At 44.7% G+C, this 25,929-nt stretch overlaps 1 protein-coding gene across 6 annotated transcripts in view; it reads left to right on the forward strand.

Moving 5' to 3' along the window:
- LOC104688023 (calcium-activated potassium channel subunit beta-2) overlaps positions 1-25,929 on the forward strand; it is a 142,665-nt gene that overhangs the window by 21,697 nt on the left and 95,039 nt on the right. The window contains exon 1 of one of the 6 annotated variants that reach the window (XM_010397355.4): positions 24,150-24,827. The exons of the other annotated variants lie outside the window; for them this stretch is intronic. The gene's annotated coding sequence lies outside the window, so the exon portion shown is untranslated. Of the gene's footprint in view, positions 1-24,149; positions 24,828-25,929 lie in introns of those variants that run through there. 6 annotated transcript variants of the gene reach the window in all.

Raw genomic sequence — 25,929 nt, forward strand, 5'->3', positions numbered from 1 at the left:
CTGCTGCCTTGCATTAGGCTCACAGAATAATGAATTAGCCAGGAACTTTAAGTAAGTTTGTAGGAACAATACAAACAGTACCAACACAAACAGCACTTTCACTCACATCAAGAGGCTACTTAATATGTTGATTGCCTGACTTTGAGAATAACTTCACTGGTGTCCCTGCTGGAAACATAGTGGCTCTTAAAAAACAAAATCATTCATATTCAGAATTCTAACATTAGAGGTGACAGCAAAATATGTAATGGTTTACATGGCCTGAAGAAGAAAATTTGCCTTTTCCCTTACCCCACCAAGCCATAATAGAGTGAGGGAAGGGTTTGCAGCTGGAACATGGAATGGGGCAGACTAGCTTAGCTCTGCTCCCCCTCCCCCAGGACAACAACTGTCCAGTTTGGACCAGGGGGCCAGGATGAGGCTCTCTGCTGCCCTAAGGGAGTGGGAAAGGTGGATATGCCCTTTCATGGCAAACAGTAAGTTCATTTGGGTATCGGTTTTGTTTTTCATAGACTGTGGGGAGAGATAGCAACTAATCCTTTCTGCTGAACACATCTACCCCTAAGCAATGTCACATAATTCATTAATGCTGAGAACCAGGCACTGCCAGCAGAGACTGAAAGGGCCCTTATATGCCAAAAATAATGTGTGCACTTATAGAGCACTTAACACCTTCAAAGTACTATGCAAATATTAACTAATTATTTAAGGAACTAATTACTGACAGCAAGAGGTTTACTGCTTTTTCTGAGGATCATGTGTATGCCAGGGATCCTTTGAAGGACTTGAAGGGTTTGCTGGGACTTCTGCTTGCTCTGGGGGGTTAATGGCTGATGTTTTGGGGTGGGAGCCCAGCTTTAGCTTGTCTGGCTCATGGGAGGATGCTCAGCTTAGGAGGACCCAGTGACAGTGGTCCCTGTCCTGACCCAGGCCCTACACCCATAATTCACAAGGGAACATTTCCAGAAATGACCCCTCCAATCTCTCTGGCAGCCAGGATGCACAATCTGCATGACTAATAAGTGTGCACGAGAAGTTTGTTATCTGCCACAGTTACAGTCACTCCACAAGGGACTGATCAAAGACGTGAGGTTAAAATCCTGTGCTGAAATAGGAAACGGTGGGAGGGGAATCAAACAAGAATACAGATTCCTTTAAAGCTCATCAGGGAATGATAAGGATAGAAAAAAAAATCATAGTGAAATAACGCTGTCAAAGGTTTTAAAGGGAATATGAAAGATTCTTATTATATGAGTATCGGGGGAAGACAAGCACAAATCCTAGACAGACGATGTGTCCATTAATTAGTAAACTAACTTGGTATGAAAATAATGATGACTAGAATCTGTCTTTAATGAGACAGATAAAATAAATGTGAACAATTCAGGAATGAGGAAAAGCCAATAAAATATCTTTTCTTAGTAGCACGTGAGAAAATACTTCAAGGAAAATGAGCTGATATGTAAATCAGCTGATACAGATGAGCCTATATTATTGGGGGAAGTGGTGAAAATGCCATGCTGCATGTGATTATTCCTCCTAATTAGTGACCAGAAGAATTGACTAAAGAGAAGTCTATACTTAAAATGAGAAATAAATTATCCCAAACCCTATTTTCTGAATATCTACCTTATACCCTTTCTAAACTAATCATCATTGCTCTGGAAGGTGGTGAAGGTGAGGAATACAAAGGGAAGTGGCACAATTAGGCCCATCAAAAGTTCCTTGCATGGCCCCTGGGTGGTGGCTGCAGTTCCTCGTGGCAATGGCCACTGCTGCCAGCAGCTCGTTGCTAATTTTGTGATGAGACTCCAGGCAGGAGATCCCCATCCTGGCCAGGCACCATGCCCTGGGAGTGCCAGCTGGCAGGGACCAGGATGGGGAGCAGGATAGGGAGCAGGATGCTCTGCAGGTGGTGCTGAGGCAGAAATGCCTTCTGGGGTCTGTTGGGTGACCTCAGCACAACAAAAGAACTGTTGCTTTCAGCAGCTGGAGGGACCACAACCCCTGGCTGCAGCCCTCCAGGAGTGAAATTGCACCCCAGGTTGCTGTACAGGATCCCAACATTTTGGGGCAGAAATCACAAGTCAGTATTTTCACCTGGGCTTACATTGCTACGTTAAAGAGAGAACTGCCAATTAGCTGAGCCCACGGTGCAGAATTAGCTTAGCAGTGCCCCCCAAACAGCCGTTTTTAGAGGTGTTGACACATCCAGCTACCTCAGAGACAGCTCTGGTCATGGGTGTTTGGTATCTGAGAGCTGGGGCCAGCAGAACAGAGCCTCCAGCAGAGCCAGTCTAGCAAGAATAAATCTCACCAGACAAACTTGATTGGTTTTGTGATAGAAACAGAAAATTAATGGATGAAGGGAATGCTGGAGCTTTAATATATTTGCATCTGAGCAGTGCATTTGATACTGTGCCTCATGAAATCTTTCTAGAAAAATTAATTTAAATCAGCTTGGAGATGAACACTGTCTTCTTAATTGAAAACAGGCTGGAAGTCTATAAAGAGAGGTTGACAGAGAGTGGCAAAGCATGGAGTTGGAGGAGACTGTAGAAGAACCACAAAGCTTACTCTTAATTTATATTTAATATCCTCACTGTTCATCTAGAAATGGTGAAGGAAACAAAATTTTAATAAGATATGCAGATGAGATGGAACTAGGAGGAATTAAATCCTCCACAAAAGATGGAAATAGATCCAGGGGGAGAACAGCAGCTGGGTCAGGATGGTATAAAAGGACCCCAGGGTTAGTTACAGAGAAGGAGACTGTGACCAGTTTTCCCGTTTACTGGAACAAACAGGTCATTAGTTTTCATTGGTAGGAGGAAAGGAGGTTTGGGTTCATCATTTTGAGTGTCTGCTTCTGCAGATGTAAATCTTGTCAGCCTGAAGGCTTGTGAAAATCCACTTCTACCCCAGCATGTTGTACAATTTAGATATATTCTAAGTTAGTGACATAAAGCAGAGTTTGACTTCCACATGGGTGACATGTTCAGACTGCAGTCTTCAGGACAGATGTGCACACTCAATAATACTTGCTAAAGAAAAGAAAAAATTGAAATTTTAGTATTTACTCGCTAAACATCTGAAACGGATAAGTAGGTGAGTTCCATCTACTCTCTTCAAACTTGTGGGCACAAGTTAGAACCAAGCTAGAAATGAGCTATGGCAGCAAAAGGGCAGTGCAGTTTGGGGCAGGACAGGTTCAGATCACCTTTGTGCTCTTCTGCTGTTTCTACATCTGGAACATTGTGTTCGGTTCTGGGTAACTCATTAGCAAGGAGATATTGAAAAATTGCTGTGAGTTCAGAGAAGAGTAACAAAAATTATCAAGGGGATAGAGAGATTCATTTATAAAGGAAGATTAAAGGAACTAAATCACTATGAGAAGAGATGAATTTGTAATACACTTACTCAGAGAAAAATGGCTACAGAGAGATGTTACGATCTAGTGCTGAAAGGTACAAACACCAAAGACAGGGAAGAATTAAGTGATGGGATGTAAAAGGAAGTATGAGAATTGGAAATGAGAAAGGGAAAGAGATTAAATATCCAGAAAGAACTCCTGACAAGAGAACTCTCATGTTGCAACACTTGAAGTTAAAGTGAAGAAAAAGCCAGAAGATGTACAATGGAGGGTGATCACCCAGTCCCCTAGAGAGCCAGGAGATCACCGTGCTGCCCCCTGCTCTCCCTGGGACTGGCACACATCCCTCTGGGGGTGACATGAGGGTGAGGAATGTATGAATATGTATGAGACTATTGTTCACTGTGAGCTGTGGTGACAGGATCATTTCTTTCATATAATTTCAAATTTCCTCTAGTGAGCATTTGTTCAGAATGGAGAACTTGGGTTCTGGTCTCTGGGCAATTTTTCCCTTGATTATCTGAGAGATTTAAAATTTGATGGTACCGTGGGACCAGGCACACACAGAGGTTTTCTTCTCCATGTAAAATTTCCAGTTTAATCTCCCACACTTACAGCCACTTGCTATCACTCTACAGAAGTGCACCTTTATGCTCTGTGCCAACAACATCAAACTCAGGGCAGATATCCTTAATACCTTGTCCAAGCCAACACAGATTCCTCTTCAGGATTTCAGCCACCTAAGGACTGTGTAGCTAATTCAACACAGCAGCTTGGGTTTCTCATCTGTTTTATTTTACTTCACACACTGTACTGCTTTCACCCCACAAATATTGATTAAGTCAAGCCAAAGCCTTGCACTAATCAGTGCAGCACAGTTTGCATTGTTATACACGTGAGCCCGTTGTAACTGGTTTTGTAAAGCAGCACATGAGCTATCTGTTTTCCAGAATGAGACAAGGTCTGCGTGTTTTAGCTGAGATCAGCTCTTATATGTTCTGTATCACCTGTGCTCTCTTCAGGAGCAATTTTCTGTGCATTAGAAAATGTAGTTTGGCCCTCCCCCACTCCTAATAATAGTTAATTAAACCAATTCATGTGAAGTAAACCACCTTCCATGAATGACTGAACAAGAGGAAAGATTGGATAGCTGCATGTCGTCCTTGAATATGAGCAGATATTGTCAGAGAAAAAAAGTGGAAATTCATTAAATTAAGCATCTTTGGTAGTACTGTTTGTCCCCCACCCAAAAAGTAGCAACCTAGGAGAAGGAGATGCTCTTTTAGAGCAAAGAGCTGAATTCTTCTGTCTCTTGCACCAGGTGAAACTCCTAAAATGAGCAAAGCTTGTAGGGAGCTTATCAGGAGAGGAAGCACAGACCTGCTCTATGAACAGTGGCAGCCAGTGGGGTGAACTGTGCCTACCTCGTTCCCAGCAGCTGTCAAGTGTGAATTCCTAATCCGGAGCTGGAGTCAAATGACTCTGTGTTTCTGTCATTTGTATTCTGCCTCCGGATACTTTCATTCCTCTTGCTTTGAGTAATGTTTTTTCAACCTTGTCTTCCCATTAAAATTTCCTCTTCATTATGGAGCATTTCAATATAATTTCCTCCTGAACCGAGCTCAGGGTACAGCCCAACTAATAAGAATTGCATGATCTGCATTATTATGCACACATAATCCATTATAATTGAATCTTATTCCACTTTAATTGCACATGTTTACAAACACTGCAACAGATTATGTATTTTAGTTGATTGTGCCATTAATGATTGAAAAGTCAATGCCATTTTGTGTTAAACCCGTTTTTGGCTTGCATAACAAGTGAAATAACATAAAACTTCTGGAGAGTCACAAGATACATTTCTAACTTTCTCTGTTTTAAGTGATGAGAAGAGTTCTCCCCAAACTGAAGCCATGCATCTTTAAAATTGCAACACTTTGTGTCATCCAAACCACATTCAGTCTTCCAGAGTTTGGCAGGATTTTAGTTAAACACTTGCTCTTGGCTGAATTTGGAAGCTAAAGGTGCTTTAGTGACACAGACTTTGTTGTTTGCCATGATTTACAACAGTCCCACCACCCACAAGCTGAGTGTATTTCCAGAGAAGGGCTTGGAAACCCAGAGCTCACCCATTTCTGAGCGTGCTGAAATGCCCCCACTGCTTGCCTGGGACTTCTGCTTTTGGACAGTGAGATAAGGTCAGCAGATGCAGAATTACTTAGGAAATGGACCTCCTGAGACTTCAGATACTGAAGAGAATTGGAAAATTTGGCAGCACACTGTGCTGTTTTGGTGCAAGGTCAGTTAGATAAGGTCAGTCAGGATGTTAAATCTAGCCACTGCCTAGTTTGTCATCACGTTTTGTAACAGGAACAAGGAAGCCTGATAGACCAAAATCCCTAGAAGAAAAAGTATGAAAACCAAGTCAGTATTTTTACCGAGGTTTATAGGAAATGTACCTCTTTTTATGTGCCTTTTCTCAGATACATTTACCCCATGTAGTTTTAACAGAGATAGATGTGCTTTATCTGGGCTCTGTTCAGCTTTTCTTCACGTGTTTATTCTGCTGCTCTTTAAGCCTCTGTGCAGGGCATTTCCTCACCCTAAAATCTGTCCTTCAGACATGAGTAAAACCTTGCTGAAGATACTGACAGGACCACCAATTGTAAGCATCTGCAAAGAGTCCTCAAAACTAGCAGCAATTTTTTTTGTCACCACTGCAATCACAAATCCAGTGGCTTTCCCTTGAGCCTCCCCTGATCCAGAAAGTCAGTAATTGGGAGCTGGCTTCATGGCCCCAAACATGAATATTGACTCATTTAAATTACATTATAACTTAATAAAATATTATTGTGCTAGTGAAGGAGAAAGGGCTTGTCCTGAGTGGAAGACAGGTTTTGGCAGAAATCAAAATGCAGGTGATGTGCTCAGCATCCTCACGATGCGATTGTTTATGTCTCTGACAATAAATAATACATCACAGGCATTGACAAATGGAGCTTCACAGAAGTCTTGTGAAGTAAATCAGCAGTTTTTATCCAGGACAGAGAGGGAGATGGGGCATAAAAAGGTTAAGCAACTTGGCCAAGAGGGTAGAGCAACCTGTGGCAAAGTGCAGCTCCTGGAGGTACCCTGGTCTGTGCTGGTAACCACAAGCTCTTTCCCTCACAATTTCCTTTTGGGTACCAACTGCCAAGAGATGGCCACTAATAATGTGTTTGGATACTAAGTTGTCAGGAAGATGTTAAATCAGGAGATAAATTAATGATTCTTATGCTCTGTGATGGATTTACAGAGAATCTCAGAGGCTTTAATTTGGACAGGCTGGGTTCTGCCATGCCTTTTTGTTTCATCTACTGGATTTTTGATAAATGTAAAGCTCTCCAGTGGGACTGAGGATCTGGGGTAGAATTAAGAAATACAGTATGAGTCTGTGTTTATACCAGCAAGGCTTTTGTTTTGTTTTTTAGGGGTTTGGGCAGGAACCGTGCCCTTGTCATTAATTGTTGTGCATTATGACTCAGAATAAACTTACTGCATTGTTTAAACTATTTTCTAGGCATAATGAAATGTTTAGACATTTCATATATGTTGAAGTGTGAGATTCTGTCCACCTCTACACACTTGTGTCAGATTCTATATCGGGGGGTATGCTGATGATGCAGAGGTGATCTTGGAGGTGCTTATATTTACTATTAATTATGGCAGTTTGCTGTGATTTTAAAATACTTTGGGCCGAATCTGGTTAATTCATGCAGCCTGGATGTGGTAAAGGCAGGATTTCATTGCTGTAACTACCTTACCCCTTCTTCCTTTCTTCCCTCCATGGATAACTTCCTTCTGCTGTAGCCATGTCCAGATCTCTGCTCCTACAGCTCTGTGCAAACAGGCCACAGCCACAGTGGGCATTTCTCTTGAGATTTGCACTCAAGTCAAGAATTTTTTTGTGCGTTTAGGGTGGAGGATGCCAGCATGCCCCTCTGTAGTCAGGACCCAGTGCTAATGAAATGCTCTGCTCTCCTGTGATGAAAAGTGTGGCAGAAGTGAAAAGCATCACTATTATTGCTGTCCTTTCAAAGGTGTCCCTGTGGGACCTGACATTTGAAGGATTCCCTGTATGTGGTGAGGTCTGGTGTCAGCCAGGGAAGCCGGGATTCATGAGCAGTGGCTCACAGGTACTTTGTGAGGAGCTAAAGCTTTTGTTTGTGGGGAACAGCTCTTCGGAGGCCTGGAAGGAGCAGCTCTGTAGCTACAGGAGAAGAGTTGGTACAAGGTCAGAGCCTCTAGAAAGGGCAAAGAGAAAACAAACCATGCATGCACTGCCTGTGTGCATTTGCATGCATGTGCATATGCAACTAGGTCTGTGGGTGTAATTAACTCCTCGTTCCTGGGTGCCTTTGGAAAACAAAGTGTAAGTTGCAGGATATGCTCTTCTCCTTGTGAGAACAGAACTGCATTAACCTCAAAAGAGGAAAGAGGAGGGATTTAAAGCACTGCAATAGGCTGTACTGTGGCTGAATCCCTTGCAAAATCCTCGTGCTAAATCAAACCCGATTCAGTTAAATAAGCTCATACATTCCTCCATCACACAAACTACTAGTTTTACACTCTCAATACTGAAAAAAAAATGGCAAAAAGTATTATCACTGTTTTGAACCTGGCAAAGGTATTTGCTACTGTCCTGAGGTGTGTCTGCCAAGCTTCTGGACCGAAGCAATTTTTATGCCTAAAGCCTTGTACGCACAAACCTCTGGGGGCAAAAAAAATAAACGAGGGTTTATCTGACAAGGTGGCACAGTCTTAACTAGTGTTGAGCAGCTAGAGAATCTGGAAAGCACATCAGGCTTGGAGTCAGTGGGGAAAAGAGGAAATTCTGCAGTTACCAGAGTCTTGCCATAAAAGGAACAAATTAAAGGGAGAGGTGAGCAGGCAGAGCACATCAAAGATGGAACAGTCTGCAGGCAAGAAAGTGCGTTGATAAGACCATTAAAAGCCAGCTAGCAAAGTGATTAATGGAACGGAATTGCCTTTCGGTTCTTGGGATGAACAGTCAATTGCATCCCAACAGGATCACCAGAGATCTGAGCACAGAAGTCAAGCCACCACTGAAAATCTGTACTTATTCTCAGTGCCCTCCCAAATACCTCTCCTTCCAGCAAATGCTGATAAGCTGAACTTCCCAGCTCTACTGGGATTTTAACGGGCAACGTTGGTGGAAGAGGAAAAAAAGCAGAGAAGTGAGGGAATAGGATTGATGGCATGCAGAGCTTAAGGAAAACATTTAGGAGTTCACTGAGTGGGAACCCGGATGTGAGGACAACTCAGGTCCCAGCCTAGGAATTCCCCAAAGTCCTGGGAATGCCTGCGATGCAAACCCCATGGCAAGGGTGGGAGGTCACACCTCAGCACAAATGTTTTCTGTCCCTGCTAGGCAGAGTGCTCTGAGCTGTGGGGCAGCTTTAAGCTCATACCCAGGAGCAAATGGAGGGGCTTTCAAGCACCAGAAATACCCAATGATTAACTCAGCAGTGGCTGAAATAAAAGAAGTGTCGTGCATGGAAGAATATTTGGCATATTTCCAGGTCTTAGCAAATACAAAACCCCATCAGTCTAAAGAAGCATTAGGAGTTTATGATGTGGAAATAACTGGCTGGTGTGTGACGCATTTCCAGCTTATGGTGAGCTATCTATTAGAAGAAAATGTTTTAGACATTCTGGGGCTGGACTCAACCTCCCTGCTACAGGCCAAATGCCATGGACATGAGGCGAGTGTTTCAGAAACAGAATATCCTGCCATGTGCAGAGAGGGAAGAGTTCAGAGAACATTAGGCATAATTACTTCTCAGCTGTTTAGTGCTCAGATGAGGTGGTAGGGAAAAGTCTTCTGTAATAGCTGAGTACGGGCAGCTTCTGTCTGCTGTGGTGATATCTTTGCTGGCTTCCTCTCACTCTGAGGCATCCACTGGATGCACAGAAACCTTTTACAATTTGACCATTTGACTTGAAGGAAGTGCTCAGAGTAAAAGGGAATCTGCTGAAGTGGCAGGAGTAAATGAACTGTCCTCAGTGCATCTATTTTAGCAGCAAGGAAAAAAAAAGGGTGGCTTAGTCATGTTCAGCAATCAAGGTCAGCATGACCTTGGGTTTGAGTAGCAGCACTCCATCCTCTCCAGTGGAGTTGGGGAACACAGAGCATTCCATGGACACACCTGGTTTTACAAATATCTTCAGCATCAGAAAAATGCTTGCTTTACAAAGGAGTAAAGCAAAACAAAAGGAAATGCCCAAGAAGTCAACAGAACATCCAGCAATGACAGACTATGGCTACCAGTCCATCTCTGTAGCTGCAGTCTCCTTGGGAGTAAGGTGGGAAAAAGTATCAGTATGTCACTGACAAAAGATGGCAACGAATCCTTCATCACCAGGGTAATTCCAAATGGTATTCAGAAGTTCTGTAGCAATTTCCTTAATGGGCACTTTTGAAGAGTGTTTATCTAGGGAAGTTCATCATTGGAAGGAAATCTCAGGTCGTTTCAGGAGGGAAAGTCTCTTCCTTCCATAACCCTGGGAGGGCAGGTGTTGCCCCAAGGTGTCTGCATTCTTCCTGGTGGTAGCAGACCCAGCAGTGCACCTCTGACTCTAAGAAATTCTGGCTTTCATATAGAGAATACAAGAAAATGGGAGGCAAAACTCAGTCAAGCTGAAAAATGAGCCTGTATCTCTTTTCTTTCTTTTAAACACTAATTTTCTGTCCTCTGGGTCTTTTTAATTCTTCTCTCTGCTATTTTTGTCAAAGACAAGATATGTGCTTTTTATTTGACACAGTCTTTTCAGTTTCTCTGGGAAAAAAAAAAAAAAAAGCTGTAGACATGTCAGTGCCAGCTACAAAGGACTACAGGGAAGATCTCTCTGCTGGAGAAACCCTAATAGGTGTCACACAGTACCAAAGGAAGGGAGGTTTGGACTGAGCTCTTCACCTTTGGGCAGGCTTATTTTCCCATTTTTAGCCCTGTGACACTAAGAACCTTCCCAGAAGTAAGTGTTCATTCTTCTCTCCTGAAATACCAGGACTTGTCAAAGGCATATAGGATCTGGACACTCACACACATGCTTGTTTCCATTTCAGACAATACCACCTGGACACCATGCAGTTACTCTTCATGGCCTGAACTTTATAAAAGAAAATGTTCAGACATTTGCAGGAACAGAGTCCCTTTTTCTTCCTGACTTGAATACCATAGAAAATTTATGGACTTGGCAAGTACCTTCATGCTCAGAAGGCAGGATCTGTTGCAGGATGAGTTTTAATATGGAATCAGAGAATATCCTTAGCTGGAAGGGACCCACAAGGATCACTGAGTCCAGTTCCTGGCCCTGCACAGGATACCCCAAGAATCCCACCATGTGCCTGTGAGCCTTGTACAAATGACTCTTAAACTCTGTCAGGCTTGGTGCTGTGACCACTTCCCTGGGGAATTTGTGGGTGAAGAATGTTTCCCTGATACCCAACCTAAACCTCCCCTGACACAGCTCCATGCCATTCCCTTGGGTCCTAGTGCTGGTCACCAGAGAGAAGGGATCAGTGCTGCCCCTCTGCTTCCACTCAGAAAGGGGAAGCTGAGGAGGTGTTTGCTCAGACAAGAACAATTCCTTGACTGGCAACCTCGCTGCTTCAGTCACTCCTCTGAAAACGTGTCAAGAGGTACTTTTGTGGGTAACACAACATCTTAGCCATGCTGTTTCCCAGCTAGCCTGCTTTACATGAGCTAAAGAGACATCTACTTCATGCCAGTAGAAGGAGAACATTTCCCCGTGAGAATGGTATCATTCAGCTGAGAAGCATTGCTGTGGCACGGAACGATGGCATTTTCCAGCAGACATGAGCAAGCCCAGCAAGGGCAGCCTCATGACATGTCACGCATCAGCACAGCCCTGACCTGACCCTCACATCCCTGTGCCTTGGTGTGGCAGGAGCAGGAGGCCAGACCTGGGCTAACACAGCCCTGCAGGGCTCGGTGCAATTAGGCTGGAGGTAAAATGAGCTGCTGACTCTCTGCAGGAGCCTGCGCCTGCGAATCCTGAGAGCACTGGGCTGTGAGCAGCACTGCAGCAAAGCAGCAGCCTTGCCTGCAGCAATCCTCACTGCACCTGGGGATTTCACAGCCTTCCCAGGGACGTGGCTGGGTTCAGTGCTGTTCCCTGGGCGAAGCAGTAAGAGCTGGGGGTCACCTACTGAAGGACTGAGGAGGGAAAAGGGAAGAAGAATTTGCCGATGCTGAGCTGATGCCTGCCTGCTCCTCCTGCTGCTGCTGCTGTTTCCTGGGAGTTGAGGCTCAGACCAGTTCTATTTTCAGGATTTAGATAAAAGTTTCAGTCACGGGTCATGACTCCCTCAGTTAATAAGAATTCTGACCGTTTTTCCTGAGGGGTGGGAACAAGAGAGCAGCTGCTCTGCTGTGCCTGCCAAGCTCTGTCCTGCCTGGCTGGAGAGCCCAGCTCAGGGAAAGCTGCTTCCTTCATCCAGAGGCCATAAAGATGCTGACATCCACAAACATGCACACCAGGGATATTCACACATGGTCTCCCAGAGCTGGCCTTCAGTAGGTATTCTCTGTGCTCCTGACTTGTGCAGTCTCTTTTCTGAGCCCTCCTCAGACAGTGCCTTGCAAGGCACAGGATTTCACAGAATCACTGCAAAACTGGAGCTCTCCTGACAGGAGAAGAAAAACAAAGGGCTGGGAGAGGGTTCTGCATCACTGAGCCCAATTGCCTGCAGCCACAGGCCATCATTTCATAAGATCATTTTCATCCAGCAGTGAAGCTGTTATCTTAAGACTAGTTTTACCGAGTTTACATAGTTTCCTTTCTTTACCTCCACCTCTTTGTCAAGAGGACTAATTTAATGCCTCATTCTTCTGATGGCTGGAAATCTCAAAATTTCCAGCCTTCTACCTATTTGTTCTTGTGTCAATGCTGTTCTTGAGCTGAAATAGCTCTTCTCACCCTCCAGGGTTAGTCCTCCTCCCAGCTGCATTTGTAGATAGCAATGACATCTCTCAAAGCCATAGAAAGGAAAGGCTGCATTTGCTGCACTTCTCTGCAGCTGTTCCTGTTTTAATAGACCTTTTCTGAGCTTCTGTGCCAGGTCTGACTGCCTGGTGCTCCAGGTAAGATCTCATCAGGCCCTGGAGCAGGGATGTTCACACTGCATGTCTGATGCATCAACGTGGATTCACAAAGTCTCTTGGGGCACCCCAGAACATCTGAGTTCACTTTTTTCTCTATTGTTTCTAAAAGGTAAGTCCCATTTCACAGAAATACTGTATGGCAGGATTCTCTCAGTGACCAGCCTTGCCCTTCATATGATTGCATCCTTCTTCACACTTCCACCTCTCCTGCCTTCAAGTCTATCCCATTTTTTGAATAATTTTCCAAACCTCCACTATTGTGCTTATCCATCCTGATTTCATCTCAGCCACAAATTTTAAAGTGTCTCCTTTTGTGCCAGGAAGATTAGAATTATAAATGCAATCAACCTCCCCCGCCAATCCTAAAGGGATGCCAGGGGCACCACTCCACCCCAAACCTTCCCAAAATGTACTCTCCATAGTTCTCCAGACAATTCCTGCACAATTCCACTAATCCCCGTTTTCTGCAGTTTGGCCAATCTTGTCGCCACATCAAATACACTGCAGAAGTCCAGAGAGATTAGATCTACTGCACTGCTTTTGTTAAGAAAATCAATTATTCTATCAAGTAAAATCATCAAATGCATCTGACACAACATTGCTTTGGTAAAGCTTTGCTGCATTCTTTTCTCCAAAAAGAAGTCCTTTTACTTCCTAAAGCTTTGTATAAAGCTGAGGTCAGACAAACCAGCCTTTAGTCACATAGATCATATTTTTCCTTTAAAAATATACTAAGTGAGTACTACACAAAGGGCTGACAGGAGCAGTGCCCATCTGGAGCCAGATTCCATACAAATTGGCTCTAGCAAAGCCACAGCAGAATAGCACCTAACCTCTATTGCCTGCTTTTCTACCTTTTCTTCAAATGTTTGGGCTTTTTTACATTCTTTAATTCAAAAGAGGTTTGAAATTGTGCTTTTACAGTGTCAAAGTACAGACTCAGGGGTTTAGGAGTCAAGCAGACCAAGTTCCAGAAAAATAATGTAAGACCTGGATTTTCACAAGACCCATGGAAAAAAAGATGGTGAACCTTTTCCTATGGCAATGAGGAAATCTCTTCCCTAAAAAAGGCCAGAGAATTTGAAAGTGCATAGAAGCAGGTGATTAGAATGAAAATAAGATTGTGAATATTACATGTGTTTTGATGGGCTTTGATCCAAGGCCTCTGGAAGCTGCAGGTAACGGGCTATTAGATGTGCACAGCCAGAGATCTAATTCTTAAACATTTCTATATCCTTCGGTCACTCATGAAAATGGACCTGGATTTGGATTTGTGTGCTAAATTTATGTTACCAAGCTATCCATATCAACATATTTTCTCTCTGTTTTCCCTCCTGCCTTCCTCCTACTCACTGAGGAATTCCTTGTTCTTGCCTCAGCCAGGGCAGCTTTTATCGTTTTCTCCCTGAAACCTCATTTTCATGGTGTTACCCTCCCTCAGGATGACCAGATGTGATTGCAATGTCAGCTTTTCATAGCTCTGGTCTGTGAGGAAGCCCTAAAGAGATCATTAACCCACAGATGTGCATTTTATGTGAGGGAGGAAGATGGGGGAAGAGGAGGGTAGAAGGCCATGAGCTGGAGGGGTTTCAGTGCCAGAAATGCTGGTTTTTGCAGGTCATTTCACATCTTTATGATCCTTTTTCACTTTCTCATGCCTGAGAAAGAGTCTATCATTCATTGCTTGCTCCTCTACTACTCCTTTGCTTGGGACAGCCCTTGGCCAGCCTCTGCATTCCCTCCTCCTCAGTTTTAGCATCCACAGGGACTGTTCCAGTAGCTGCTGAGACAGACCTCCAAGCCAGACTGTGCAGGTCTGCAGTATGGTATTCCACTAACTGCTTGTACTACACACAAACAATAAAGATGGCAAGTTCATGAAAATTAAGAAAAATGAGGACATTTCACTTGAGCTGCTCTAGGACCATCTTAAACAGCCTTGCATGGGCAATTTACCTCGTACTGCTATTAGAAAAAAGTAAAATGTTCAGTGACTGGAATTAGAAGAGAAAGTAATGGAATTCAAATATTATTACTATCAAAGACAGGCTCTAATAGGATACCAGAGTCCAGTTGAAAGTTCAGACAAATTTGAACTTAGTGGCAAAAAAAATCCCCACTTTATTTTCTGTTTCACAAAACAGTTTTATGAACCTAATAAAGAAATTTTTAGCAAATCTGATTATGCACGGAAAAAACTCTTGTCATAATTAATCCAACTCAGAAATCGGATGCCAGCAAAGGGGGAAATTTCCTTCTCATTTATATTCTTGTCAAACCACTGAAATCAGAAGAGCTTCAGGAAAATTTAAGACTTCCTTTGTAAAACTATATTGCTTGAAAGTAACAGGGCTCATACTTACATTTAGATGGTTCTCCCATCATACCCAAATATTATTGACTGTTATTATTTAATGGACAAAAGATCTCTGGAGGAAAATCCCATGCCAGGATAGAAGTTTTTCAAAGCAAAATGCATTTGTACCCCTGGAGACAGAAATTAGAGCAGACAGTACGACTGATACAGTAGAGAATATAACATCTATATATCAGACCAAATACATAAATGTAGAATTTTGATCCTCTATGTCATTAAAAACAGCTATACTAAAAATTAATGGCATGAAATTTCTTCACAGCACATCAGATATTTCAAGGAATATTCTAGTACATAAAATATTGAGAGTTACTGAAATAAAGCACATAAATAACATTGGGCACACAATGTCTTTTTGTTCAGTTGCTGTACTGCTCTTGACACAATAGAGCAGTCCCTGGAAAAGAACCCTGAAGGGACTGAGCTGGCCAAAGTAATTAATGCATATGATTGTTTTCTTTGCAAAAGAGAGGACAGAAAAAGCACATTTTCTGCTTTTGGACCCAGACCTGTATCCTCATTGTGGTGTGTGGGAGAGACATCACTTGCAATCAGTGTGGTAACACTGGGTCCCTGTTTAGCTCCACATCAATGTTCCTTCATGCTATCCTACATCCAGCCATGCCAAATTCTGCCTGACACAGGCACAGGTAGGAGCATCTCCATCGACTGCCAGGGAGTTGCTCTCTATTTACACAGGTGGAGCTGAGAGATTAATCATGTCACCATTTCTTTACCCCTTTGATAGGTATAGTTTGGATTCCTCAGTCTTGAAATCCTATCTTGACAAGCACTGAAGCATCTCTGGCCTCATATACAGCCCCTCTTTTTGTTCTGCCTTGAGTTTTCTAACAGAGACAAGAGGGGCAGCAGTGATGATGACACCCCAGATGCTGCTGGCTGCCCACATGCCCACGCTGCTGCCCATGGGAGCCCTGCTCTACCTCTCAAACAGGCCAGTGGCTGCTGTTTGGGATTGCCTTTCACACAGGTATTTCAAATCCTGCAGGCTCTGTGAAGGCAGGAGCCCCTCACTCCTGTAGGAAGTTGAGGATCTCCTGCCCTGCGGTCTGGGGAACATACAGTGACCTCTTTGCTGGGAAAGGCCATGCCAGGCTCAGGAGGGAAGCCTGGGAAAACAAATCCCCATCACAGGGTGCTACATGCTCCAGGGCCATCCCTACCATCCCCGACATCCTGTCAGTGCTCCTTTGCAACAGCTACCCCACACTGTGCCCCACACATATCTGCAAGGACAGAGGACACCAGGCCTCCACACAAGGTAGCTCCTTTCACACTTGGCTGGTGCCTACCACACCCTTCACAGCTTCAGAGACCTCCCTGCTCACATGGGCTCCCCAACCCTTCATATCCCACCAAACCTGATCAGAGCAGAGGTTCTGCATCAGACCAAGAGGGACAGAGGTTCTTTTCTTGTTTGGTGGATTCACTCAAGTTAGATTAGGGGAGATGTCTGAGGATCTGTTATGCACCTGTACTCTGCAAACAGCATAACCTGTCTGGAGAGCCAGGCAGGCACTCCAAGGAGTCGCCTTTGCTTTCCAGAGGGATTACATTGGAGCTTGCTGCTGGGGGCTGAGCCCTGCTCAAGCCCACCAGACTGGCAGGGGTTAAAGATCCAGCTGGGACCACCAGGAGAGCAATCAGGAGCCAGTGAGCATGGAGGCAAGAAGGGGGAGAGTTGTTTTAGTCCTCTGTGCAACTCCGAGGGGAAAAAATCCAGGTAAATAGACGTGGTGTGTGAGATAAACGGGACCCTGGGGATGTTTGTTCCTGCACTACCAGATCCATCATGCTTCCCCCAAAGGGTATTACATTTTCAGGGACTGGGTTTTTTACTGGTTTACTGCACCAAGAGGCATTTGAAATCAGAATGGGAAACCAAGTAAAGAAAATGCATCCTCCCTGCAGTGGCTGTGGGTGGGAGGAGAGAGGATTACAGGAGTGAGCCAAGGGTTAAAGACACAGTGTGTGCCTGTGTGTGTCTGTGAGGCACATCAGGGTGCCTTTATCTTTAAACACAGGCAGCTGAGGCCACAATGCATTCCCAGAGCCTGATCCTGCAACATCCTGGTCACACTGGAGCAGGGACATTAGTTGCAGAAGTACAGGCTTCCTGGGATGGTTTTTCCAGGTCTGTTTTATTCATGCCATGAAAACATAACTGGTTTCTGTGGTCTGAAGCTCCAGCTGGGAGCTGCTACAACAGGGGTTTGAGCATTGTTGGAGAAATTCTCTTGCAGTGAGGATATGGCCCCTCATCCCAGCAGGGATGAACTCCACAGCTTGTAGTGCATCTTCTGTGCCTCTCTCAGAGGCCACAATTTCGAGTCAAGGTTACTTCTAAGACTCCGAAAATAGAGCAAGTACAGACACGAAAACTTAAATAATCTTCTTAAAACTTTTCAGGGCAGAGAAAAGGTCAGATTACAGGTCTACCTATGGACAACTTGTTCCTTTTTTAAAAAATTATTTTTGTTGTTTTAAAAACTCACAAAAGTAGAGAAATAATGAAACATTACTTCAGTACCCATAATGAGTATAAAATCATTTCAAGCAAATGTAAAAAATACCGTTAAGTAATTAAAACCAGAGATAACTGACTGGCTAAATTCCTCTGGAGTCCACTTCAGCTTTTGATGATACATTAATATTTTTGCATATACAGAATTGAAAAATTCATCAGAGAGGGTAGAAAAAAGAGATCTGTTTTATCAATGAAAAAATGTGTGTTTATGCCAAAGGAGTATCCCTGCAGCTTGTCTTAAAAGCAAAGCTTTATCATTCTGCTTATTTCCTCTTGGAAAGCCTCTGCTTGGTTTCCAAATACCATTTTTCCCCAATTAATTTATTCATAAACACATCCTGTGTCCTCAGCTGCTGTTGATGCCTTAGGTTAAGGCATCACTGTGGTGATGGGGAAGAGGTGGCAGGTTTGTACGGGCACTCTAAGCTTTTCTTCATGGAGAAGAAAGAACTTTGTACAAAACCTTTATATATGTGGAGATACATGTTTAGGACCAAATGTTGCCCTCAGAGGTATAAATTCCAAACAACTGTACTTCAGTAAGTATAGTCAAATCCCTCTGGTCACTCTGCAGGAAAACTGAGAAGGTATTTTGAGCTTTGGTGAATATTTGATGTTCACAACCATAAATCCTGTGCTGGTGGATTTATGTGCCACTCTCAGCACCTGCTGCAGAATATAGATCAGGAAAAACAAAACGTGGCGTCTTGTGTGAGGTTTCTGCTGTCCCTACCAGCAGACGTGCTCTCCAAACAGGCTGGGCTTTGAATCCAACCCAGGCAATGTCCCTCCTGCTCCCTGGCTGCTGTGAAGCTGCCACCAAACCCCTCTTTCACCCTACAAGCAGGGCTGCACCCCCACAGCATCTCCCATGAGAGTCTGTGGTATTCTCAGACAGAAGAGCCAGGGGACACCGAGACATTGTGCCTTCACAAGTGGACGTGTGTGTCCACACAGCACCAAACACCCTGTACAATGTGCAGGCTACTCAGGCAGCTTTAGGCCCTTGCTATTCTGAATTTAAAGTTCATCAGCAAGGTAATACAAGCTTAGCAAGGCTGAATTTCAGCCATCTTGTTTCAGTTCTCAGGTGAATCTCACAAAGGAATTTATAAAGGCAGAGGATTATTCTTAGTTTACAAGTGGGGAAACTGAGGCAGGGTGCTACAAAACAGCCTCTCCACAGTTCTGCTCCTGGCCTGGCCATTTACCTGTCTGCTTCTCTTACTGCTTCACTGAAAACCCCCTCACTGGGGCATGGCAAAGTCCCCTTCGCCCCCCTTTGCACACTCTCTCCACAACCTGATCTTTCCAACCTGCTCTTTCACTCCTGGAGTGTAGAGCTCAGTATACAGCACCAAATCACCAAAGAAACCCAAAGAGGCATATCACTGATGCAAAGCACCTTTTAAAAGAGAGAGAACAGAAATAGAAGCATGAGCTTCATCAGATGGGTGACTATTCTGCCAAAGCAAGGCAGCAGCAGCTGAGTAAAGAATAAAAGGAAGAACAGATTAAAGGAGATACTTGAGTCCTGAAGAAAGGAGAGTTCTGCATAGCAAATGACTTGCAGAGGGATGGCAAAAAAAGGCAAAAGAATTATCTAGCAATATCTTGCTAAAGTTGCTGGAGAAGTAATGTTAACATAGGAATAGGGAAGTGTGGACAGAAAAAGCAATCAAGAGTTGGAGAAACAGCCAGGCACTGTGTGTAAAATCAGCGAGCATCTAAGTGGCCGCTTTGGTGCTTCTATGAAAGGTGATAGCACAATGCATTATCTGTCACAAAGAAGGGAAATCACAGCAGCGTCGATTGGAGCAGTGCTTCAGGAAATTATTGAACAAGCAAGAAACAACCTCTGATCATGGCATTCCAGGAGAGGAGTAAATCCACAGAATTGCACACAGGGCTTAGACCAACGTGGCCTGCAAATGTCTGAGCAGTAATCCATTGCTTAACAAATGGGAAAGCAGCAGGCAGCAATTGCTGCTCAGAGCAGGGAACCATCTCTGCCCGAGAGTCTCACACAATATCAGGCTCTGAAAGCACTGAGAACCAGGCTGAGGAGAGTAAAATTGCTGAAGTGTGAAATCCTGTTGGAATTACTCAACAATCACACTGGAGACTGGCCCCAGCAGCTGGGTGTGCATCCTCAGATACATATTTTACCAGCCTTTAATCAGGAAGCATTCCCTGGGCCCAGCAAGCCGCATTGTGTAAGCAGCCTGTTTTGTTGGATTCTGGTTTGTTGCTGTGCAAACTTGCAGTCAATCTTCAGTGATTTACTGAAGAGGATTGGGCACACTGAAAATCATTTAATTTCATCGTCTCTACCAAAAGAATTCAATAGTTTACACTACCATTTGTTGTGAAAGATGATCAGTGAGTCTGGATTTCCCCTGCAGGCAATCACAAAGGATGCCTGACCTGTATCTCAGTGGAAAGCACAATAAAGTCAGTGGTGTGGCCGCTGTTTGCACCAGAAGGAGCAGTCAGAAGAGGAAAAAAGGTTTATTCTGGTGTCTTTGCCGATAACGGTCTTAGATAAGTTCCAACTCTGCTGCTCCTCAGTACCTCAGGACTAGACACTGTTGCAGTATGTGAAAGCTTTGATGTTTCTGCAAATGAGCTCTGCTTTAGGATGTATTTGCTCTAGGTAACGTCCTGACTGGCAAGTATTAATTAATTGGCTCATCTAGAAGTGCAGGAAAACCGTAAGCTCTTGAAGATGGAATGGAAAGTTAGGGAAGGGTTAACCAGCCTGTACTTTTGCCAGCAACTATACGTGCTCTGTTCCCCATCCGCCCCCATGAAGTGTGAAATGCAGCAGATGTTTGATCCTGATCTATCAGCCTCCATATAAATGAAGGTTGAATTAGTGGAGAAGGAGGCAGAGTAATGTTTGCCAGAGAAGAGCAAGAAGATTTCCGACACCTGGGCAACTTAATGGTGGCAGATGGCAAAAGCTGAAGGCAAAGAGGGGGAGCGATGTGCACCAGCAGCTGGTGCACAAATGGGGAGTAGAAAGGCCTCCACTGAAACTGCACAGGGAGAATTTAATACCAGCAGTTCTGTAAGAATGATAGTGTGAATATACAAAGAGGAGCCTGTGTTTTAACTCAGACAGCTATCGTCGGAAGTACCCGATGGATTGTCAGCCAAGGAGATTTTCACAGCAAGGAACCGTCTATTTGCATCAAATACTGTCAGTCTGCAGAGCAGCAGCTTCTGGGTCATTTAACAACACTCCAGATGTAGTTATTTTCTCTTAGGCAAGTGGCTCAAAAAGAGCTGTGCAAGAAAAAGGCAGAGCTGGCATATAAGGGGGGACAATCAAGCAGCATGTGGAAGCGATTAGCCAGTCACTGTGATGTAACTCAGTTAAATGAACACTTGGGCGTCCTGTGGTTCTCAGCACAAGACACTGCAAGACTGTGGTCAAATGCAGGGTTGCATTCACACAGGTGATGCCTGTTCTGCCACAGGAAAAAGAAGGGAAACCAGGGAGAGCTCTAAATGTGGGGACTGACATCAGCAGGCTTTCTTGATATTTTTTTCGTTTAAATGACAGAGGTGAGATTAATGCTTGTTGCCAAGATAATTGTTAGGAATTTATCTTCCCCCACACTGGATTCATCCTTTTTAGGGAATAGCTGCCCTCTGCAAAACTCAGGTCTGAGTTTAGGCTCCACAACACCCAGGAGTATCTAGATGTGCATGACAGAATTTGGCCCTTTCTGGAGGATCCCTTTTCCTGCTAGACTAATATTCACTGACAATGTGGTTATACAGCCTAAACACAACCTGTTACCTGCCGTGCACATCACACCTGCAGCCCTGCCAGGCTAAGGCTGCACTGAACACTGACACTTTACAGAGACACCCAGCGTGGAAGAGCCATCAACAGATCATTCCTGCAATTCCTTTAATACAGGATTCACACCAAGTATCTATGAATTAGTGAGACTACCTGCTGGTGTTTCAAAAAGACTCAGCAAGTGGGTAGAAGGAATGCTGTCTGATAGGTATGCAACTTTAAAATATGCTCATACTGTTCCTAAAGAGTTTGTGACCATGGGAGGAGAAAAGGTTATTGTATGTGCAACCTGAAACTTTAATTATATCATGCCCTTTCCTTTGCAAGTAGAAATGGGAATTTGTAAGTGATAGTTACACTTGCTAGTTATGTATCTATCAAATTCCTGTTATAATGAGGATGACTCATAATGAAATTATGCATTAGTTGCTCTGTTCATTATATTGTTTGGCTTACTGTCAGCATGCAAGCTGCAAATCTGAATTCCTCCCATCCTTCATCCTCCTTGGCCATTTACTAAGTAAATACTGATCAGAAACTGACAAAGGCACTTTAAATTGTTGCAACTCCTTTGCAAGCAATGGGTATTCTCAGAGAGGGTCCACTGCTGTACAGCTGAGCAGCAATCTCCTCTCCTACAGAATAGGTTTTTCCTGATGGAAGGCAGAGTGAAAGCACATGTGAGCCCTCTGCTTCCCTGGACAATCCTACTTTGCAACATTCATACAGTGCAGGAAGACAGGAAATTGGCATACCCGATCAGATCACCACTCCACTGCTCCCTGTATCTTTTTTCCAGCAAGGAGCAGATTGGTGTGCCAGAAAAATGCAACAGCAGTAGGGCCACAGTAAGGAGAGGGGGTACACCAGTCCCATCACTGATGGCAGCTGCTGTTCCTGTTCAGTGATTAGAAAAAGCCTGAGGAGAAGGGGAATGTCATGGAACATCTCCCTAAGACTGAACCATGTTGAACTCATCAGCCCCCAGAAGATCTTTCTGGTCATTTCCTTTCAGCCTACACTGCACATCTTGAGCAGTTTATTCCCCCCTTCAATTACCACCCAAGGTAAGAACCTCTCCTCTCCATTCAGTCACGCAGCTCTCACAGACAGCTGTCACCTGCTGCCCCACAAATCTGAGTGACTTTAACTTACTATGAAGGACTGAGGCCTTTGGGATGACCCTGGCAGAGATGTCCATGTGGGAGGGGGAGCTGGGATAGTCATCTGTTATTTATGAACCTCCTTATATTCAGCATACACAACTGAGGAACTGTGAATGTGGGTGGCAACTACCACCTGCTTTAGCCTGTCATTGAACACTCTTGTGTCCAGTTCAGTATTGAAATCTCTCAAAAGATCACCAGCAAAGTCAGGACTCCTAGGCCTGTGTATCTCCAACCAGATTCTTGTGCCTCTTGAACTGCTGTGTCATCCCGCTTACAAATCAATGGCACAGCGAGACCCTTAGTGAGACAGAAGTATAGTTCTTGGGACAAGGAGAACTTTTCTGGTTTTCCCTTTTCTTCTTCTGCCTTAAGGTGAATGAAGGGCACACAAAAGATGCAAGATAGGTGACAGGGAAAAAATTTCTTTAAATTATTCAGAAAGCAGGTATTGTTCAGTCAGCCCTGCTATCAGTCAGCATGTGGTTGCCCACCCTGAGATTCAAAAAAATCTACAAAAATTCAAAGTCCGCTTTGCTGCCACCAATTCTGGGAGAAGCTTGATGTGCTAATAATACCCCAGTGTGAACTGAGAAACAAAACTGGACCCTTGAGTCCTCCCCTCCAACCCACTGACTGTGTGAGGAGCAGTGGATGAAGAGGGGAAGGGAGGATGTCCAACAGCAACAGCAAGTGCAGGCATGGGGAAGCACAGAGAGCAAAGCAGCTCTGTTGGGAGCAGCATTGATTCAAAAGCAAACATCATGCCCGTGGTCCCTCCAGATGTCCCCATCTATGGCTGGCTTGCACCAGCAACAGGCTTGCTTTCACTCATAGTTTGAAGGCCAGTGCAGGAGGAGAGACCAGTGGCCCATGCTATGCATGAACACTGACTTGCTGTTTGGTAAAGCAAATCTGCTATTAGTGCTATCCTAACCCTCTCATTCCCAGGGTGTGAGGCAGCCATAGCTGGAGCTGGGGTTTCACTGTGATCTGATTTCCTCCTTAATCTCTCCCAACACCATTCATTTCTGAGATGTTTCCTGAATGGTATTTTCATCTAGAGCAAAGGGCTGTGAACCAGGCGGTACTAAAAAAACAGGCAGAAGTAGAACAAGCAGCAAAACAACTAACTCCCCACTTGCTCTGTCCCAGCCTGCCTTGGCTCCAGGGTGCCTCTCCAGTCCTTCAGCCCATGTGTGCCGTTTCTTCTGGCAGAGACACATCTGTGCTGGTGGCTCTTACTTTTGTCCACTAGGGACCAGACTGAGATCAGCAACACCAGTGATAGCAGATGTTAATAAGCCTCGCTGCATCTCGACCTGGGCCAGTCATTAACTGGCAACCAAGAAAAAAGAGGCTCCAAGATCTCCGCAGAGCACTAATATCTCTGAGCTGGTATCTGGCGATTAGCACAGCTTTACTGAAAACAGCAGTGTCCTGTAGCAACTCTCACCTTCCCCACGTCACAGGCACCTCGAATGCTGTGTATTGCTCTCATTTCTTCTGCCCACCGTCATCCCAGGTGCTGCTTACTCGGAAATTTAGATTGCAAGAGTCCCTGCCATCTGCAAACAGTATTTTGCCTTTTGAGAAGCGCAGTGCACATCTGTGACTGTGCATACAAAGCACAGCGCGGTCCCTACATCCCCCTCGTTCTCTTTATGCCACAGCTGCCTCACAGAGTTTTAAGAACTTTCAGCTTCCAATCGCTACTTCCACTAAGTCCTGCGCCAGCCTCAGCTTGCGGCGGACGCGGATGCTGCCGCTTCCTCTTGCAGTTCGCATCAGCCAGGAGAGCTACGGCACCTTCCATTCCCGGGAGGGATTTTCTCTTTAGTTTCAAAACAATGTGTGAAAGCCTGCTCTGCAGAAACAGTAGCCTCAGTAAGTTGAAGGATGACTGAAGCTGTTTCCTCTCCCTGGGAGGTTTAAGAACTACGGAGGGATGAATGGAGTTAGACCTATCGCTGCATTCCTAGCAGCCAACCTATTACAGCCCTGAATAGAAGCAGGGATGGCATGTCTAGCCTAGGTTAATAAACCCCACAGAGTACATGCCTAAAAGCACTACGAAACAGCCTTAAGTCAGCTGGGGAAAACTAATTTCAAGCATGGCTGTCTAGTGTGCCTGTCATTCCTATTGTCCTTCCAAACTATTTCAGACATTTTGAGCAGCGAGTACTAAGCGATGAGTTAGCAGGGGTTGTGACATTAATGGTCCAAAAAGGTTTAAGCACCAGGAGGGAACGATGACAGCACTTAACAACCGGTGGCAGTTCGGAGGATTCCGCTGGATCTCTGTGTGTTAATAATTAGGCTTCGCCTCGGAGGAAGATGTGACAACTATCGGAGGTAGGATTTGCATGGGAAACAAAGGGAGCTGTTGCTGTTCGGTGCCCGCTGTTTGTGCTTTGCTCCCCGGCTTTCCGAGCGCAGCCAGGTGCGGCGGCAGCGCTGGGGAGGGGTCGCTGGGATGGGGGGAGAGCCGGAGGTGGAAATACCGTGGACAGTCCTGTGTTTTATGGCAGGAATACCTCGAGGACAAATTGGCTCAAACCTTGCTGCCTGCTGGCCGTGCATTCCACGTTGCTCTTCCCGCGGAGTAAAATACATAGAGGTCATGCAAGAAAACACTTTACTCCTTTTCTACCGAGCCAGCCGGGCTGTTTCTGAGATGGGAGAAGGGAGAGGGGGAAGCTGCCCTAAAATAAAAGGGGAAGAGGAAAGCCATTGAGCCTGTAAGACGAGAGAGACATGCATTAACGTGTAAAATGTGTCTGGGGTGCCACCGATGTCATTTTGAAAGGGGAAAAACATTCGCGGGGGAAGGTGGTGGGAGGAATTTTCCGGGTGAGGAACTCCTTAGGTTATAACCTATTGCAAAAGAAGGCGTGAAGTGTCCATCCATTTTGCATAACCAAAGCTTTCTCTGCACTGTTGGCAATGTTTTGCTGGATGAGAATTGTAGTTTCAGAGAGAAAAAGGCATGATTTCCTCCCGTGTCACTGCCAGCCTCCTGGCACTCTCCTCCCCCTGAGAAACCAGTGTGGGGAAGGATGTACACAACATTCGGTTGGATGCTGAGAGGGCTGTGAGCAAGGGCTGAGGGGGAGAATGAACACTGAGTAGGATAACAGGAAAGCTTCCCCTTGAAAAACCTTGTTTCTTCCCAGCCAGAAGTCCAAGAGGTAATAGGCAAAGTTAGAAGCCTCCTGTACTTTTTTTATGATGTGCCTATTTAGCATCACCAGGCAAGAAAATGTCCGAACATCAGAGTCAGGTCTGCGTGGCCAGACAGGGCAGTGGGGTCTGCACAGGGTCCTGGGCAGGGCTGGGCTGTGAGTTTGGGGTTTTGTCAGTGTGTGTGACCCTCGCCAGGATGAGCAGCAGGAGCACAATGAATGAAAATCATATTCCGTGCATATGCAGGGCCCTTATTGTTTGGTGTGTTTGA

This window comes from Corvus cornix, chromosome 9 (genome assembly GCF_000738735.6).
Source record: "Corvus cornix cornix isolate S_Up_H32 chromosome 9, ASM73873v5, whole genome shotgun sequence".
NCBI lineage: Eukaryota > Metazoa > Chordata > Aves > Passeriformes > Corvidae > Corvus > Corvus cornix.